The sequence below is a fragment of the Neofelis nebulosa genome, chromosome 17, assembly GCF_028018385.1.
Source record: "Neofelis nebulosa isolate mNeoNeb1 chromosome 17, mNeoNeb1.pri, whole genome shotgun sequence".
Classification (NCBI taxonomy): Eukaryota; Metazoa; Chordata; class Mammalia; order Carnivora; family Felidae; genus Neofelis; species Neofelis nebulosa.
Window position 1 is genome coordinate 19,638,074 of NC_080798.1, and position 14,077 is coordinate 19,652,150.

Below are 14,077 nucleotides of genomic sequence, written 5' to 3' on the forward strand. Positions count from 1 at the left end.
GTCTGTTTCAGTCAGTGGATCCTAATTGCCCCACCTTTGGCCAGTGGGAGCGCCTCTGGCATCCTTTGACAAAGCCCCATCATGCTTTGAGCACTTCTTTATTTTCTGGGGCAACAACATGTTCCAGGCTCATCGTGTGCTTTCCCTGCCCCATCCATTTTGTGGAGAATGATATTTAGGAAGTAAGACCTGGATACTAGGGGAGCTCATGGCTTTTGGGGTGTCACCGCTCTCTCTCAGTGAACACAGGAGGAAATACATGAATGCACATACATACAGACAAACCTACATACACGTATCTATATACACACACCCACATTTACATCTGTGTTTATTTTTATATCTATGTATTGGAAACCATGCATAGGTATGGACAATGCAAATTTTCCTCTAATCCTAAAGCATTCTATATTAGTTTGCTAGGGCTGCCATAATAAATACCACAGATTGGGTGTCTTAAACAACAGAAGTTTAATTTCTCACAGTTCTGGAGGCTGGAAGCCGACAGGGATGGTTTCCTCTGAGGTCTCTCTCTCTCTCTGGCTTGCCGATGGCCACCCTCTTGCTGTCTCTTCAGGAGAGCGTCCCTTTGTGCACAGGTGCCCCGATGTCTCTCTGTGTGTCCTAATCTCCTCTTTATGAGGACACCTGTCAGATTGCATTAGGGCCCACCCTAAGGGCCTCATTTTAACTTAATTATCCCTTTAGAGACTCTGTCTTCAAATACAGTCATTCTTAGGTACTGGGGGTTAGGGCTTTAACATATGAATTTGGGCAGAAGACATGTCTCAGCCCATAATGGGTCGATTCTAGTTTTTTCTTCCCTTCTTATTTATTTATTTATTTAAGTTTATTTATTTTGAGAGAGAGAGATGGAGAGTGAGAGCAGAGGAGAGGGGCAGAGAGAGCGAGAGAGGGGGAGAGAATCCTAAGCAGGCTCCACTCTGTCAGCATAGAGCCCAATGCAGGGCTCGATCTCACAAACTGTGAGTCGGATGCTCAACCAGCCAAGCCGCCCAGGCCCCCCTCTTCCTTTCATACTTAAAACTCCCTTTTCTAACAGTGAGAAATCTGGCTCCCATTATAGCCATAATATTTATGCCTTAGATCAGTGCCCTCTATATGTACCGATCTCTTGCAGCTGCCACGTGGGCCCACACACAGAGGCCCTCCTCATCCCCCTTGGGGTCAAACAACCCCCAAGATGCATCCCCCACCCCCACTCCATGCAGCCACCTGTCTCATCCCACAAAGACTCCAGTCCCTCACTCTGGGCACCTTCCTCATCCCACTCCCGGTGACAGGCCACTGCCACTGCTACCCCCCTCCCAGGCACCCCCTCATCTCACTGGGGCTCTAATACCCCACACCAGGCTTCACGAATGTCCCTTTACCCCCCTGGGCTCCGGCGCTCCCCACCCCAGGCTACAGCAGATGCTTACTTTCCCTGGGCCTCACCTGGTGGCCTTTAGATGGAGACACGGAAGATGGATTCCCTGTGGGCTTTGGGTCTTCCCGGATCCCAGGCTGAGGGCATGATAGGCCTAACTGGGGCTCTTTATTGCAAATGACAGAAACCTACTGTGGCTAATGTAAGCCAAAGAAATAATTATTATGAAAAAGACCTGAGACCACACAAAGAGTCAAATAAAAACTAGTCAACCACAGGTAGGTTGGGAACCAAGGTGGACTGAGGACGTGGGGGTGTAGGAAGGATTTGGGGTTAGTGCCATGGGAATGGCTCAGCACAAACCTTTTTCCTTCCTGGGTCTTTCCATTTAAAACTCAGATTCCTGGCAAGGGGTGTGTGTCGGACCGAGCCCTCCGCCAGGAAGCAGGTACTGGATTTGACTTCCCACCAGAGCCGCATGAAGTAGGAAAGGCAAGTTCCCAAAGGAAAAGAGGGGCCTGGTTGCCCACCGCAGGGCAGGCCATGAGCACCTGAGAATGAAAGGGTGTGAGTGTTTTCAACAACAGAAGTGTATGTTCTCACAATTCTGGGGGCTGGAAGTCTGAGATCAAGGGGTCACCTCCTTCTGACAGCTGGGAGGGAAGGATGTGTTTCAGGGCCCTGTGGTAGCTTCCTGTAGCCTGAGGCATTCCTTGGCTATAGCCAGTATTCTCCCTACGTCTTCATACCGTCTTTCCCCTAGGCGTGTCTGTCTCTGCATCCAAATTTCTCCTTTTTATAAAGACACAGTCGTATTAGATCAGGGGCCATCATACTCTAGCATTACCTCATCTTAACTTAGCAAACTGCAGCTGCAGTGGCCCCATTTCCAAATAGGGTCCCATTCTGAGGTGCTGGGGATTAGTGGGGGGACACGATTACACCCGTAACCGTCCTTTTGGGACATCCGATCTAGTGTCTCAGGCAAGACTATGTTTCAGAGAGGACCTTTTCCCTTCCCTGTGTGTCTTGCTCTGTCCTGGAAGGAGCCTCAATCTGGACAAATTGGAAAACTCAAACTGATGATCTTCCCGCTCTTATGGGAATTTCACCTGAAATCTTGGCTACAAGTAATCCCCATAGCAGAAAAATACACCGGGGGCCGACACTGCCTCCTGCTGGAGGGTGCATGGCCACGTGCACACAGGTGCCTGATTTTCAGGTATCTGCAGTTGTCATTCTTATTAATAAGGTCCAAGGTTAATTTAAAGTGTTCACAAATTCTTTTAATGTTTTGTATTTGCTAAATCAATACACACTAGACAGACAGCAGCTGTATTGAAGGTCAGCAATATTCTGTGTATTAAAAAGGGATCTCTGGGGGCACCCGGGTGGCTTAGTCAGTTAAGCATCTGACTCTTGGTTTTGACTCAGGTCATGATCTCAGTTTCGTGAGTTCAAGTGCCACATTGGGCTCTGCATTGGGAGCACAGAGTCTGCTTGGGATTCTTTCTCCCTCTCTCTGCCCCTCCCCCACTTGTGCGCGCGCGCGCTCTCTCTCTCTCTCTCTCTCTCTCTCTCTCTCAAAATAAATAAACTTTAAAATAAAAAAAAGTGAAAAATAAAAAGGGATCTTCTTACCCAAGAAAGAATGGGAACTTTAAGATTCACTATAAAATTACAGGAATCAAGACCTATAGGAATCAAGTGTGGTACCGGTGACAAGATTGAAGAATATTAATGAAGAGAGTAGAGAACCCAGAAGTCACTTGATTTTGACCAAAATCCCAAAATAATCCAATAGGGAAAGAAGGGTCTCTCACAAACAGTGCTGGGACTATGGTATATCCATAGAGAAAAAAAAATGAACCTCAACTCTGGTGGCAGTTAGGGTTTGATCAGAGAATCAGAGTCACTGTGAGTGATACAGAATGAGGGTTTTATTATAGGAATTAGACCGTACCAATTGTGAGACCCGGTTAAACAGTCTATGGAAAGCGGTTGCTTTTGCTTAGACGCAAGGCCTGAAATCAGCGGGACTGGTAGGCAGGCAGGAAGGATGGATGTGAGGAGGGGGAGAACAGGGACAGACTGGAACCCATGAGGATGAATTGAAAGCTGCATGTGTCTGTCAGCACTGCTGACCTCAGTGATGGGGACGCCCTGCAGGAAGCTGGTGCCCTTCACCATGCAGCATCGCTCTTCGGCCCAGGACTCAGAGAAGAGGAGACAATTCGGTGGAGCTGGAGGAGTGGACAAGGTCAACACCATGATCCAGCGGGTCAATGACAATGTGCCTGGCTCTCTATGGATCACTGGAGGTTAAAGATGGCACTTCCTGGGCACCTGGGTGGCTCAGTCGGTTAAGCATCGGACACGATCTTGCAGTTCATGAGTTCGAGCCCCATGTCTGGCTCTGTGCTGACGGCTCAGAGCCTGGAGCCTGCTTCAGATTCTGTGTCCCCCTCTCTCTCTGCCTCTCCCCCCACTCACACTCTGTCTCTGTCTCTCTCAAAAAATAACTAACCGTTTAAAAAAAAAAAAAAAAAAAAGATGGCCCTTCCTTTACTTCCACCTTCCAAATATGGTGCAAATTCCTCTTGTGCTCATCCCAAACCTGGAACCACACAGGGAAGGGAAATGTAGTGCCAGCTTAGTTAACTTCCTTGCCACAGGAAAAACTTCCACGATCCTTACTTCATACCACATTAAAAGATTAATCCCATGTGGCTCATAGACTTGAGTATAAATGCTAAGGCTTAGGACTGCGTGGGTGGCTCAGTCGGTTAAGTGTCCAACTCTTGGTTTTGGCTCAGGTCTCGATCTCACGGTTTGTGGGATTGGCCCCGTGTCAGGCTCTGTGCTGGCAGGAAGAACCTGCTTGGGATTCTCTTTCCCTTCCTTTCTCTCTGCCCCTCCCCTGCTCACACACTCTCTCTGTCAAAATAAATAAACATTAAAAAAATGTTAAAGCTTAAAGCTTCCAGAGGAAAACACAGGAAAACATCTTCACAACGTGCAGTAGATAGCTCACATACGACCTAAGAAGCAAACCATAGGAGAACAAACTGACAGAGCAGACTTCATCAAAATGAAAACCCTCTGCTGGTCAAAAAAAATGCCATCACAAAATGAAAAGATAAGCCACAGACTCATCTGTGAAAATATTCATAAAAATATGAAAATATTCATAAAACATATAGTCATTACTAACTCAATAATAGAAAGTCCAAAACATGGGCAAAAGATTTGAAAAGACACTTCGTAGAGGAAGACGGTCAATAAGCATGTGAGAAAGTATTCAACGTCTGTAGCTAGAAATGCAAATTAACTCCACACTGACATAACCCACACTAGATACCCACCACACCAATGAAAACATAAGACCGACAGCTACAAATGTCGGCAAGGATGTGGGGCAATCTCACCCATTTCGGTGAGGAAGTATAAGGATATCAGTCACTTACTTTGAAATGCATCGTCCGTCAGTTAAGTGTCCAACTTCCGCTCAGGTCACGATCTCTCCGTTCATGAGTTCGAGTCCCACGTCAGGCTCTGTGATGACGGCCCAGAGCCTGGAGCCTGCTTCGAATTCTGTGTCTCCCTCTCTCCCTGCCCCTCCCCTGTTCTCTCGCTCTCTCTCTCTCAAAAAAAAAAAAAAAAAAAAAAAAAGCATCAAAGTGTGTGGAGTGTGTGGATAGCGAGGCAGAATTTGTTTTCCAAAAGTGACCACAGCAACATCTCCCTTCCCACCCACTCTTGTACGACCATGGCCGGTGAGGGGAGCTAAGGCCAGTCCCCTTTGTAGGCATGGAGTCTGATTGTCCTCCCCTGGAATCCAGTGAGTTTGTCATTGTTGAACAATGGAGTTCAGTGGGCATGAAGGATGCTGCGTGAGTTCCAAGGCCTGTCAGGAAAGTCCGTGACTCTACAGGAACACTTGTGCGTGGAGCCCTGAGCCATTGGTGAGAAGTTTGACCACAGTGAGTCCACTGTGTTGCAAGGAAGCCAACTCAATTGACAGGCCACATGTAGTCATTCCATTCTGTCACCTCAGTCTGCAAGTCATTGTACCAGGTGCCAGACACGCGAGTGAAAGACCCTCCTGCTAATTCCAGCTCTTACCCATCAAGTCACCTCAGCCTAAGGAGATTTCCAAGCAGAACCCTGAATGGATCACCTGCACCTGCACCTCTCAGCTGTGCATGGTAACATGTGGCTAGAGATGAACCAAAGAAGGAAATACTCAGTTTCAAGAATTAAATTCAGAAGATTCTGGAAGTCAGGAGTAGCTGGCTTCAGAAACAATTTCTTATTCCAAGTTTCTCCCAGTGGAAGATTCTCAAAGTGAGAAAGAGTTTTAGAGAAAAGAATAAATCCAATAAAGAATAAACCCAAGAATAAATCCAAGACATCTCAGGGTAAAGATGAGCACAAGTGCCCACCTGTAAAACTCTTCATTAAGATACCAGGAAGGCTTCAGGCGGTGCCTGGTAGACCCTTCCAACCAGATAGAAGGTCTTTAAAAGATACAAACAGCATACCTTGCAGACCGTGTGCATTAAACAATACAACGCCTAGCAATCCTGAGGGAATTGTCCCACAGAGACCTCATGGAGAACCCAAAAGTAGACCATGGCTTATTTTGAAGAGATTTGTAAATATGGCTTTTGTTTAATTGACTGGATTTACAGATTGATACAGAAGAAATCCACAGAGGCTTTTCTTTTTTAATTTTTTGATGTTTATTTTTGAGAGAGAGAGATAGAGAGAAGGAGACAGAGCATGAGCTGGGGAGGGGCAGAGAGAGAGGGACACAGAATCTAAAACAGGCTCCAGGCTCTGAGCTGTCAGCACAGAGCCTGACACGGGGCTCGAACTCACAAACCACAAGATCACAACCTGAGCCGAAGTAGGACGCTTGACTGACTGAGCCACCGAGGTGCCCCTCCACAGAGGTTTTAAAGGAGGTGAATTAGACTGGACTGAAAGGGAAGGAGACAATTCAAAATGAAAACAGGCTTTTGAACTCCCATGCAGGGAGCGGGTTCAAAAGGCTTAGTTACAAATACAGGCCATTTCTTATGGAAAAGGAAGCATGACTCAGAAGGGCAGAGCCAAGAGCCATGGCAAGCAAGTCCCAAGGAATTGGCAACCCAGCTAGATTTCAGAATTGTTTTGGTCCAGTGTCGCCCATGTGTCTCCTGTTTTCTCCCTCTTTGAACAGGAGTATCGGTGGTGATTATCCTATTTCTGTTCTGCCCATTTATGTGAAGGGGCCGGGGCGGGGCTGATAACATGTCCATTTAGTTCACAGGTCTTCAAATAGAGTACCCAAGGGACCATACTTGAGGGTCCTTATTTCACACCTGGAAGTGATTTATAAAAAGAAATTTGGACTTTGAGCCTGAGCCTCGATAGCTTTCACAGAAAGAGACTTTGGGGAGCTATTAGGGTGGACGTTTTGCATAAGAATTGTTACGACCGAGGGGCAAATATGGCACCTCCAAAGATGGCTGCAACCAGAGCTCCCATCCACGGGGTCTTCTACAAAGTGACCTAGCCACTTCACTGTCAAGGGCGGGGGCGGGGGAGAACTTTATGTCTCCTCTGTTTGAATCTATAACTACTTCGACCGGTAGGCAGCGATGCTCCGCAACTTCCAAGCCAAGTTATAGAGGCAATGCAACTTGTGCCTTGTCTGCCAGAGCTCACACTAAGCCCGGAGCCGTCAGGTAAGAGGTTTGGCTACCTTGAGTCTACCGTCCTGGCAGGAAGTCCAGGCTCCATGGGGAGACCACACACAGGCTCTCTGCTGGCACCCCCAGACATGTGTGTGAAGGTGCTTCCAGATGTTTCTGGCCCCCAGGCATCAAGTCTTCCCAGCCGAGGCCCTAGACACTATACAGCAATAACAAGCCAACCTCACCATGCCCTGCCTGAATTCCTAACTCACGGCATCCGTGAGCATAGCAAAATAGCTGTTGTGTCAAATCACTATACGTTTTGGGTGGAGTTTGCTCCACAGTAGTAACCAGAACAGATGGATTGCTAAATGGATAGCGGGCTGGACTGGTAGACAGATGCGTGATAGAGCAAACAGAGTAAAATATTAATTGTAGAATCTAGGTGAAACGTGCATGAGTGTGCCAGTCTACAACTGCTTCCATTCTTTTTTTGTACATTTGAAAATGTTTACAGTAGAATGCTGGAGGAAAGAAGAGAAAGCACTGTGAATAATAGAAAACACACTAGCTAGCATTTATCTTGTATTGCAGTGTGCCGGGCCCTGTGCCAAGCACTTCTGTATTCGTTATCTCGTTCAGTCTTCTCAACAGCCCCGTAGCTTGGTGCTACTATTTTTTCCCATTTTACGGATGAGAACACTGAGGCTCAGGGAGGTTAAGTCACTTTTCTATGGTAACCGTGCTGGTAAATAATAGAAGCAGGACACCAGTGTGTGACTCTACAATTGATGCTAACTCCCGCAGATCTAGAGCATCCCGCGTGCCTGTCCCCCCACCCCACTGTTTCTTCCATAGAAAGTTAAAACCCAGCAAATGGCCTCTAACAACTCCTTGATTTTTACATTTCTCCAGTATTGGGTTGTATAGAAGGGAAAATAGTGTACTTATTTCAGTTTTCTTCCTGCAGGAATGGGATTGTCTCCCTCCCACAAATCTTGGCGGTTGTACATTCTTCTCCAGGTGCTGAGAAAACTCGCCTGTGTATGGGGCTCCAAAGGTGGCAATGAGTTGTGTTTATTGTCCCGCTTGTTCTGACGGTACTCTGAAGGTAGGACAGATTCTTTTTATGAGTGAGAACACTGTGTGGCTCAGAGATTTTAAATAAGTTGACCAGTGTCACATAGGATTCCGGCCGGGACAGACTGGCCCCCACCTGCTTTGGGATTGCGTTTGTTTCTCTTAAACTGGTCCCCAGTCTGGTTTCCGACTCAACCTAGCCTGGCAGTAAAGACACCCGTGGTTTCTGTGGGACTTATACAGACAATAATACTTCCCCATCAGTGTTCCTCTCCAGGCACAATCCCGAAGAGCTTTTGAGCAGGTGAGCAGAGATTTGAACCATCTGCGCGTGGTCGAGGAAAGGGCTGTTTGCCATCCAGGTTTCCCTCTTCACGGAGGGCCTGTGGGACGCCTGGATGTCCCATCCTCTGTCGTGGTGGCCCCAGGGAGGCCGTGGGCAGAGACCTGGGGCGTGCCCATCCTCCCCCGCAGGAAAGGGCTCTTATTCTGCGGAGAGGGGACAGTGCCTCGTCCACGCGGTCAGCGGGGCTGCAGTCCGGGCAGGGGCTGGCCTCCCCGGTGCCCTGACACCCACTGGGGCAACGCTGGGACCCTGCGCGTGCCGACTGACCGACCGCTCGTGCAAGCCCCAGACCCGCCCGTGCGCGGCCCCCACCCGAGCTGGCCGGCCCTTCGGTCAAGGACCTGGTCCCGCCGCCTCACAGCTCCCCACGAGCGCGCCGCGTTTGCAGGCGACGGCCACCAGAGGAAGGGGGTGGGGTGGGGGGAGGCCGTCCAGCCGGCGGGGGCAGGGCCGCGGCCGGATCTCCGGCCCCACCCCGGGGCCCAGAGGCGCGGCGGGGCTGGGGGTGGCCGTCCGGCTTGCCCATGGGGCTTTCAGCCACGGAGCCGCCGTCCAGGGTTCTTTCTTGTCTCCGCCTGGGGTCGCCTGAGCGAGCGTCACAGGTCCAGAAGCCTTTCTGCACGATAAGGGGACGGGGACGGCGTGGGGAGAAGAGGCAGCTGCGCCAGGCTGCTGTCGGACCCCGAGGCGGGGGTCCCGTTTCTTGGCAACGGGTCCCCTGCTCCGGTCGGGCCCCGCCGGCCCGGGCCGGCCTCTATCCCCTCCCCCTCCAACGCTCCCGGAGTCCCCGCCCCCGCACCCGAGGCGGAGCCCAGGTGTGGCCTGGGGGATGGGGGGCGGCCTGGGGGCGGGGCCGGCGTGGGAGGGGGTGACCTGCGCGCCACCGCTGCAAGCCGCCGTGTCCCCGACCCCGGCGGGCCTGCGCGGGGGGGGGCGGGGACCGGGAGGGCCCCGCGGGGGAACGACAAGTCTGCTTCCGCCCGGCCTCCGCCCGCTCCGGCTGGAACGAGTCTTTCCGGTGGGGCTACCCAGCCCGGGCCGCCGCGCCCAGCCTCCCGGAACCCGCCCCGAGCGGTGCGCGACCCCGCCCGGGCCCACGGCGAGACCAGGCCGAAAGGTGGAGCCGCCAGAGGGAGAGGCGGGAGAACCCGGTTCCTGGGTCCCAGGCGGGGCGGCGAGCTCCCGGGGCCTTTTCAGCCCCCGGTCTGACGTCGGATCCCGTGTGGCCCCAGGAGCACCCTAACAGAGCGTTTTGGAAACGCTTCCTCAGTGAGTCTGCAAATCAAAGCTCCGGTCCAACCTTATTACTTTACCTGGGGAGACTGAGGCACAAACAGATTGTACCAAGGCCGCTGTATGAGTTAGCAAACCATAAGGGAGCCTATGGAAAGCCTAGGAAGAGCTACCGGACAGAGGCCGGGATCTTCCCCCGGGCCTGAGTCCTGGGGTGTCTGGGCTAGACAAGAGGGGCCAGGTGACCCAGGAGGGGCTGCGTGCCCGTTGCCGGGACAGCTCCACGGGATGGACAGAGCCACATCTCAGCCAGGGTCCCGGCCTCACGAAATTAATGAGAATGATGCCTTTCTTTCCTTAACCGAAGAGCAGAGATTCCGTTTAACCTCTGCAGACAGCAAGACAGGGACCACTCTCCATCCCGGCCTGGCGCCAGCATGGACCCCAGGGCATGTTAACAGGAGCCAGGAATTGGAGGCGAAACATCCTTCATTTCCTCAGCGGTGGAACTAGTGAGGTCTCTGATTGCCAGGATCTGGTTTTTCAAAATAACAGCATGCGAAGACCCAGGAGTGGGGGTGCCCTGGAGGATTCTTTTATCTGTTCAACCTTGAGTCAGACTTGCAATGAGCATTTGATGGAGAAACTTGGTCAGTTTCTCAAGATGCAAAATCAATCCCCGATTTTACTTTTTTACTTGGCATTTCCTTGGGATATTCCCAGTTCTGGGAATGAAAGATTATATAAACTATTGTCTTACATTCTGTCCCGATTAGCCTCCTTCCTCAATTCAGGATTTCCATGGAGCCGGATCGTGGCAGCTTCAGGATTCTGACTTTTTAAAACATATATAATTTTGATGAATTTGTATCTGTTCCCCAAATTAGAAACTCCTTTAATTATAGGAGAAAACATTTTCAAAGAGAAAGGGTAGACCTTTAGCGCAAGCCCTGGAGCAAATGCTTCTAAAGAAAATCTCAGGGCAGGCAGGTCTTCAGCCGAGTGGTGAGGGAAGAAGCAAGCATGTCTTTTCTGCAGCTGTCAGGCCTCCCGTCTTCCAGTTAATTCTTGGCTAGAAAGTAAAGAATAAATGAAGGTTTGCTTAAAATTGTTCACGCCCCTACTTAGGATTTTAACTTGAGAGAAAGCGTGGTCTTGGTGAAACAGTTTTAAAACTGATCTTGGGTGGCAGATGAGGGGAATTTTCTCTTTTTAAAAGCGTTTCCGGCTCCTAAGGGAAGACAAAGAATGGCAGATAGAACATTTGCTGTTTTGCATCCCTACCGAATGAACAGATCTAGGCAGGATAAGTCCTGGCTACTGACGACTTGAGGAGAGAACCCGGGAGGTGCCTGGGTGGCTCAGTCGATGGAGCATCTGACTCTTGATTTTGGCTCAGGTCATGATCCCACGGTCTCGCCGGGCTCTGTGCTGAGGGTGGAGCCTGCTTAGGATTCTCTCCCTCTCTCCCTCTGCCCCTCTCCCCTGCTTGTGCTCTCTCTCCCAAAAATTAGAGAGAGAGAGAGAAGGAGAGAGAACTTGACATGACGTGCCTTCTAATGGAAAAACTCAGCACCGATTGTGTAGTATTGACGTTCCACACGCTCCTGTCCCCACACACAAATCAAACCCGCAGCTGATCCATCCTCAAGTAGATCAACGACCAGCTTACGTGAAACACCAAGTACGGGGATCCTGGTAAACAATACTATGGGAACAGAATCACAGGTATCCAGATCATGTGACGCTATGGGACAAGTGACCAACTTCTTCAATAATTAATTGTAAGGAAAATAATCACATTTAGATTGTAAAACAAATGGCAAAAAGAAAAACAAGTGACATTCAAAGAACACTTGTAAATTTGAACACTGATGGGATATTTGATATTTAAAAAGTTATTACATTATTTCAGCGTGATACTATGGTTACATTTTGAGGTATTTTAAAACTATTTTAAGATAGTTTTCATGTATTTTGGAAATACCTGCTAAAATATTTACAGATGAAATGATATGATATCTCAGATTTATTCCTAAGTCATTTTATGTAGTGGTAAGGAAAGTGGGTATAGTTCGAAACAAGACTTGTCATCAGTCATGGGCATATGATGGTTTATTATATTATCATGTCTATTTTTTCTTATGTTTGAATCGTTTAATCTTTTACTTTTTGCACAGTGTATTCAAACTTGAGAACTGGCATTGAAACCTGACTGAACTGTCTGGCCTGGAGCACAGGACAACTGGCCCATGGCTTGCTCTGTGACTTTGCATACACTGGTTCTCACTTATCCATTTAGGAAACATGGAGGGCTTTCTGTCTGCTTGAGCTTCTGAAACTGTGGAGCTCACACGCTAGGTTAGAAAATGATAAGGAAGGATGCCTCCAAATGGAGGTGGGGAAGCCTTTGCAAAAGAATTGGTGTTTGATATGAGTCCTGACAGATGGGAAGGAGTTCCCTGGGTGGTGTCAGTTCATCTTCTGTAAGATAAGATGGTAAGACTGGATCTACAAGGATCTACTTATTCCTAATAGATTCTGTGATTATAACCTGCCTATAACCATCCCCCCCCCCCCCCCCCCGCCGTGTGTCCCTCCAGGGAGTTGAGAGACCCCATGGACTTCCTGCCATCATCCTTTATTTTGTTAGCCAAAGCAATCCAACTTGAGCTGGTGGCCTTGAATCTCTCAGTTGTGTTTGGAGACCAAACCATTATCACATTAGCCAGTCCATAACCTTCTTAGGGAGTGGTCTCTCAGGCTTGCAGATTTATTTCCATCCATCTAGTTCCCAAGGCATTTCGCTTAAGTAACCTTAGCTTTACATTTGCTGGCAGTTATGCCCAGCGTTGGTAATAAAGATCATTTGCTTATCAAAATGTGAGTGCCTGCCATCGCTACTCTGAGCTTTCCCAACTGCTATTATCGTCCCTCTGTCCCTGTAAAACATGGAGTTCAAGATACAGCATGCAGCCTGGCCTTCTGGTTAACTAGTTCATCTTGATACTCTGCCATAACAGGTTGAACTTTGTGCTTTGATGGCCTTTTTGCCCATGTGACATGAACCGTCTGCTAGGGCAAGGCTTGAAATGGCCGTGGTCAACAGACAAGTAGTTGACTGTATCACATCTCTATTATGGAAAATTATGTTTGGTTTTTTTCTATTTATTCTTTTTATAATCTTGGTTTTAATGGACATTTACACTTTAAAAGAACAATTTCTGAAACTTTTGGAGAAGATAAGAATCTTTAAATTTGGTTGCTATATGTTTGTTGAAAGAGTTTTCCTGGGTTCAGATGCAGTCAAACACATTGTCTTCCTACGGACCTAACAAGCATCTTTCAGTGTGATTCAAAGCCTCGTGGAAGGCTGGGAATGTTAGGAGCTTCTCTAATTTTTGCTGCTATAAACCAAAGGTACACTTCTCTGTAGGAAAAAATACTGGGAAGTTAGCTGTGATATATTGCGTGTTTCGAGGGACTGCTCAAAAGCTCAAAAGCCTCATATGCCAATTTAATTAGAATAATTTACTTTAATAGAAAACTATAATTTTCTACCTTTTCCAATCAGTTGAGCTAATTTGTACTTTTTTTTATACTCACCCAGATGGAATTTATTACTCCAAAGCCAATACCCTAAACCTTAATTTTTGTGCTAGCCGTGATTATAGCTGGGGAATTATGGGAAAGGAATAGTGGAGACTTTGGCTTCTGGCTCTGGAACACCAGCCTGGTGCAAACCAAGCCTCCTACCTCAAACAACTAGAGCAGCTAATTTAAAGTTCTGTCCTAAAACATCAGAGATCTACTTTTGCAGTAAGCACTTCAGAGGGCAAGATCCTGGAGAGAAAGGAAGCATAGAAAAGTGAGCCTGACATTTGACACTTGCCTCAGTCAGTTTGGGCTGCTATACACAAATACCGTAGATTGGGTGGCTAAGACAACAGACATTTATTTCCCATAGTAATGAGGGCTGGAAGTCAAAGATCAAGGTAGTGGAAGATTTGATGAGGGCTCTTTTCCTGGCTAACAGGCTTTACATAGAAGAGAGAGGGAAGCTCTGGTGCTTCTTATTTTTCTTACAAGAGCACTAATCCCATCATGCAAGCTCCACCTTCATGATTTCATCTAAACCTAATTACCTTCCAAAGGTTTCACTTCCTTATCATATTGGAAGTTAGGGCTTCAACATGTGAATTGGGGGATGGGAGGCACAAACATTTAGTCCCTAACAACACTATTATTCCCTCCAAGGCATTTATTTCTAAGAGCAGTGACTTAAGGCGAAGAAGAAGATGAGCAAACCTTTGACAATCTCAGAGAGTGCCTGATAATATCCTA

The 14,077-nt window shown here is 48.3% G+C and overlaps 1 long non-coding RNA gene across 1 annotated transcript; it reads left to right on the top strand.

Moving 5' to 3' along the window:
- Positions 1 to 9,371: 9,371 nt before the first annotated feature.
- On the top strand, positions 9,372 to 12,615 carry LOC131499399 (uncharacterized). The gene is made up of 2 exons (XR_009255854.1): positions 9,372 to 11,517; positions 11,914 to 12,615. It is a non-coding gene; the product is annotated as an uncharacterized LOC131499399 (long non-coding RNA).
- Positions 12,616 to 14,077: the final 1,462 nt, after the last annotated feature.